Here is a 6,512-nt window from a genome sequence, read left to right as displayed (position 1 = left end):
ATGAGCATCATGATCCTCCGTTGACCTGGAATAAACAGGATATCATCTATAAAAACTACCAAGAATTGATCCAAATATGGTTGAAATAATATGTTCATGAATTCCATAAACGGTGTAGGAACATTTGTCAATCCAAACGGCATCACAACAAATTCATAATGTTCGTATCGAGTCCGAAAAGTCGTCTTGGAGATGTCCTCCCTTTTGATCTTTACCTGATGGTACCCCAACCTCATATGTATCTTAGAGAACACTGTTTCACCTTTCAATTGATCAATTAGGTCATCAATCCTTGGAAGAGGATACTTGTTCTTTATTGTTACCTTATTTAGTTGACGATAGTCAATACATAACCGCATAGACCCGTAATTCGTTTTTCATAAATAGAATAGGCTCTCCCCACAGAGAAATGTTGGGTCGGATAAATCCTTTATCGAGTAGTTCTTGTAACTGAGCCTTTAATTTACTTAACTCCATTGGAGCCATCCGATACGGAGCCATGGAAACTGGTTCAATACCCAGATAAACCTCAATTCTAAATTCAAATTCACAATCTGGAGGTAAACTTGGTAATTCTTCAGGAAAAACTTATGGAAACTCCCTAACTGTGGGGATATCATGCAATCGCACTTCTGACACTCGAGGTCTATTACACTAGCTAGAAAAGCAACGCATCCTTTTGACATCATTTCCTTTGCAGTCATGGTTGATATCAAATTGGACAGGGATTTCACCTTCTCACCTATCACCACAATTTCAGAGCCTTTTACATCCTTTAAGAATAATCTTTTCAGGTGACAATATACCCATCCATGATGTGGAGACAACCAATCCATACTCAAAATGATTTCGAACTCATCAAAGGGTAACTCCATCAAATTTGCCAAGAATACTACCCATTGAGTCTTAATTGGACATTTTCTACACACCCTATCCACCCTTACACTTTGACCCATAGGATTTATCGCTATCATTTCACTAGCAATTGGTTCTAAAGGAATTCCTCTATTTCTAATCAACTTGGTACTAATATATGAATGTGTAGAACCTGGGTCAACTAAAACAAAAACTTGTTCATCGAAAAGGTGAAATGTACCTATTATGATCTCCAGATTATCCCTATCCTCACTGGCCTTTATATTATAAACTAAGACAACAACCCGAGTGTCTTGTCTCTGGCTAGACTCATTTTGACCACCTGGTCTTCCTCTCACTCTACTTCTACTTGGAGCGGCGACTGATCTCTCCAATTGTGCTGATCTATCACCTGATTTCTTTGGGCAACTCCAAGTAAAGTGACCAGATTCACCATAATGGAAACAAGCACCAGAAAACAACCAACATACTCCCCTGTGTGCCTTGTCGCACGTCTGATATAGAGGTTTCTCTCCATGAGCTCTACTCGAGCTAGCAAAAATGGAATGTGGCTACTTAGTTTTTTCGTGAAGCTGCAAAATGATCAGTTCTTTCAGTGAATCAAGAACCTGAGCCCTTGCCCCTTTTTGCATAATATACAAATGAAGATGTTCTGATTATTTTTCTTGTCTGTGTACTCTGCTCCACAGCTAGAGTCTCCTCTTGAGCTCTTTCAATTTCCTTCGCTCTATTTATCACTTCGTGCAAACTAGACAAATTTAATGCCAACATCATCTCTTTTAGCTTAGGCCTCAAACTCTCAATGAACCAATTTCGATGAGCTTTATCATTTGGAACAAACTCTGTAGAATAACGACTTAGCTTATTATATTCAGCCTCATATTCAAACATCGCTCGATGCCCTTGTTTCAAGCTAAGAAACTTCAATAACATCCATCTCATGAACTACTCCCCGATATACTTTTTCTTGAATTCCTCTTGGAAGAACTACCAATTCACTTGCTCGGGCAACGCATACATCGTCATGTTTGTCCACCATACCCGAGCCGATCCTCTGAGTAACAATACAACTCCACCCAGTTTTTCATGATCGGAGCACTGTAAACTTTCCAACATTGTCGTTACATCGTTCAACCATAAATTTGCATCCATCAGACCTTCAATTTCTTCTCCCCCAAACTTAGGAGCTCCCAAACTTCTTAACTCCTTTGGGATTAGCATTCTCGGTACTAGAAGAGCAGGGGGAGGAGGAGGAGGTTGAAACCTTGTCAAAATGGCATCTAGAGCTTGCATAAAACCTTGTCAGAATGCGCTAGCATTCTCTGAAGGAAACATATTTTTGCTATTTTCCTCATAACTTTCACTTTCTGATTTATCTTTACTTCCTTGACCAAACTCTTCTCGAATTTGTAGAATCCAACATCTATCATAACATTCATAAAAAATCATAATTAAGTTAGTAAGGAGATACATCTTTCATATTCATTCTATACCCTATCAGTAACTTTGACATCTTAGTGGCATGTAAACTATTCTTATATCAAACTACACTCGTTTTCTACCGAGAATTGGCTAAACCTGTAGCTCTGATACCAATAAATGTAACACCCATCTCTCGTATACCTTTCTGTATACGAGCTACAGATGTCACATCAATATTTTTTTAAAACACAATCCTCATTTGAAAACCATTACTATTTTTTCATTTATAAAACATTTTAATTTACTTAAAATTAAAATTACATTTAGTAAGATAAACAACAAAAAGGGAGGTTTAACATTTTACCGTTTATTGAAGTTTAATTCAAAAGATTTTCAGTACATTTCTTTTTCTAAACCTATTACATGCCAACTAAAATACATCAAAAGTAGATCTGTAAGTCGTACTGTTACGGATGAGGCGATTCCAGCTTGGATGTCTATATCTCCTTACTCAGCGGAATTCTACCTACGCATGAAATAGACACAAGTTAAGTATTACTTAGTGAGGCATACTTAATTATAAGTAAAATTCTAACTCAATTTATTTAATTATAATTCACATCTCAAGAGATTATATCAATTCAATAAACACTCTATGGTTTACATGTGTAGAGCTAATACCATCATTTCTCAACCATTTCTATAATCTATTTGGTTTGCATACCCATTATCAATATAAGATATATTTCCTTATTATGTAATCCTTATGTTTATACACACATTTCCCATATGGAGATTCATACACATAGTATGAATCTCTTAATCATTTGCACACAAAGTGCCCAATACGGAAATTCATACACTTAGTATGAATTTCTTAACTTTTGCACACGAAGTGCCCAATACAAAAATTCATACACTTAGTATGAATTTCTTAACATTTGCACACGAAGTGCCCAATACGAAAATTCATACACTTAGTATAAATTTCTTAACATTTGCACACAAAGTGCCTAATATGAAAATTCATACACTTAGTATGAATTTCTTAACTTTTGCACACGACGTGCCCAATACGGAAATTCATACACTTAGTACGAATTTCCTAACATTTGCACACGAAGTGTCCAATACGGAAATTCATACACTTAGTATGTTTATATATCATTTCTCAACCATTTCTATAATCTATGTGGGTCGCATACCCATTACCAATATAAGGATACATTTCCTTATTATGCAGTCCTTATGTTTATACACACATTTCCCATATGGAGATCCATACACTTAGTATGAATCTCCTAACCATTTGCACACAAAGTGCCATATATGGAAATTCATACAGTTAGTATGAATTTCTTAACTTTTGCACACGAAGTGCCCAATAAGGAAATTCATACACTTAGTATGAATTTCTTAACTTTTGCACACGAAGTACCTAATACGGAAATTCATACACTTAGTATGAATTTCTTAAATTTTGCACACGAAGTGCCCAATACGAAAATTCATACACATAGTATGAATTTTTTAACATTTGCACACAAAGTGCCCAATACGAAAATTCATACACTTAGTATGAATTTCTTAACTTTTGCACACGAAGTGCCCAATACGAAAATTCATACAGTTAGTATGAATTTCTTAACATTTGCACACGAAGTGCCCAATACAAAAATTCATACACTTAGTATGAATTTCTTAATATTTTTGCACACTTAGTGCCATTTGGTAATTACCATACATACATTAATAATTTCTACGAATATTACTATTGCAGCATTTACGTACATAATTAAATGCACTCACCTGCTCGCTTTGCTTAGATATCCAAAATGGAAAGATGATTACTCCGGAACTTGGCCCTTGCCTTTTGCCTTACTCGATTAGGGAGCTTGATTTCGATCTATCTCATATTCATTAAATACGTGCATAATATCAATTGTTAGTGTATTTCCTAAAAATTATAACTTAAACATTAATCAAAATTACTTATTATTAATCTTTATACAACAATATCAGTCTATCTTAAAATTTCTAGTTCTTCATTACCGATACCCCTACCATGGTATCGATACTACTACATTATGGTATTGATACCCCTTTCCTATATTGATACAAATTTTAGATTCGATGTCACCTGGTATCGATACCGTTACCATGGTATCGATACTACCATATTATGGTACCGATACCTCCTATGGTATCGATACCATTTTTGCATTCTGTTTCAAAATGGTATCGATACCATTTTGAAACCTTCCCTTTGGTATCGATACTCCCCCTTCGGTATCGATACTGATTGAATCAATATTGATACTATTTAATTAATTCATCTCATTTTAGCCTATAGTATCGGTACTGTTTATCAGTACCGATATCCATGCCCAGATTTTCCATTTTCAACACGATACATACTCAAATTTGGCCATTTTTCCTCTCATTTACCCCTTAAATACTATGTAACTCCTCTCTACTTAACCATAATAACTTTCATTCATTTAGATACTTAAAACAACTAGTATTCCTCAATAGCAGTTGATTCTAAGAATCACTCCAAAATTTCTAACTTGGTTTTACACTAATCCAATGCTTTTAATCTTTTATTTACCTCTTTGACAAGTCAAAACTACTAATAATCATCAATAAAAACCAATATACTAACATATCATTATAAAACACATTTTCTAAAATCTCCTTTATTTCCCTTATGTCATCGTTTTAATCTCATCTAAACCTTCCTTAAGCTTCCATAATATACAAGGCTTTAATAACCATCCAAAAATGAAAGAATAAACTAGTAAATTGAAAACTTACCTGAGTTATGGAGGAACTTTGCTATGGGGGAAAGATGAAGAAAGGAAAAAAGCTTTTATGTAACCTAACTCCCTTTTTCCCTTTTCTTTAATACCAACTTAAAATACATTTTAAATTCTCTTTCATTTAAAGGACCAAAATGCCCTCTTAATAATCCATTGTAACAATTTAGTCTAAACCATTAATCCTAATCATTCTCATCTTTTATCATTTAATCGAATAAATCCTCCTATTTCTAAATTCTTTGAATAAAGTCCTTAATTCAATATTTGGGGCATTAAATTTTACAAATGGGTGAATGTTTTTAAAAGTCATGTAACACATATGACTTGTGTACAGAAACATATACGAGAAATGTGTGTTACAAAGGTGATTAGTGGCATGGCATGTGATAAGTTAGCAGGGTTTTATCATTAAAAGAAAATTACATTTCTATCATAAGATGAAAATATTGAAAATTGGCCATTAATTACAAAATCTCGTATAGGGATTTTTGCATGTGTTGTATTCACTAAAATGAGCATATCTTGAGTTACCAATATCAGATTGATACAATTCAAGAACCGTTGGAAAGATAAGTGACATACGATTGTATCTCCAGAAGACATATCAAAAAAATAACATCAAGATCCCATTCAAAAAGGATTTGCAAGTCTTGTAACCCCATAGACCCGACCTAGGAGTTATACCAAATCTAGAAGGTCATATGTCGTATTTAGAAGTTCTTTCCATATTTAAAATGCAATAAAAATCCATTTTTGTAAATAAGAACCATGTAATGGTACAATACTGAAATAACCATCAGAAAAGTCCATGCGGTAATGTCGTAATTAACCCTTTTGGGGGAAAAGCCAACTACTGTAACAATGGGATTTTTGAAGTGATTTTAAAATGAAATGTTTGGAGTCGCCACCAATCATTTTTAAGGTGCAATTAAAACAACAAAAATCGAGTAATTTTAATAAAACATTTTATTTTATCAAAAATACCAAATTTGGTTCTACGAAAACCAGAAATCGGGTTCATGAGTCTGTTATGTGTAGGGAAGGATTAGCATCCCACAATGCCCAAAAATTGGTACCTAATCGATAACCCTAATTTAAAAGTTGGAAATTTTGAGTTTGAGGTTTTATTTAATTTAAAAATCACTATGGATGCAAAGTTTTGAAAAAGATGTTAGTTTACTAAGATTGATAACGATCACCTTCGAGCATGAGTAAATGAACATTGCATTAAAATTTGGGAAATCATGGTATTAGGTTTAAAAAATATGTTGACTTACTTCGAGAATTACGAGTGGTCACCCATGGAGAATAATGCGGAGGATGCACTATTAATTCTTGATAAATGAACATTGCCTTGTAATTTAAAAATTATAATGCAATCATGCAATTATC

This window comes from Hibiscus syriacus, unplaced genomic scaffold (genome assembly GCF_006381635.1).
Source record: "Hibiscus syriacus cultivar Baekdansim isolate YM2019G1 unplaced genomic scaffold, ASM638163v2 tig00110056_pilon, whole genome shotgun sequence".
NCBI lineage: Eukaryota > Viridiplantae > Streptophyta > Magnoliopsida > Malvales > Malvaceae > Hibiscus > Hibiscus syriacus.
The sequence above is the reverse complement of the archived record's forward strand: the minus strand, read 5'-3'. Positions refer to the sequence as shown.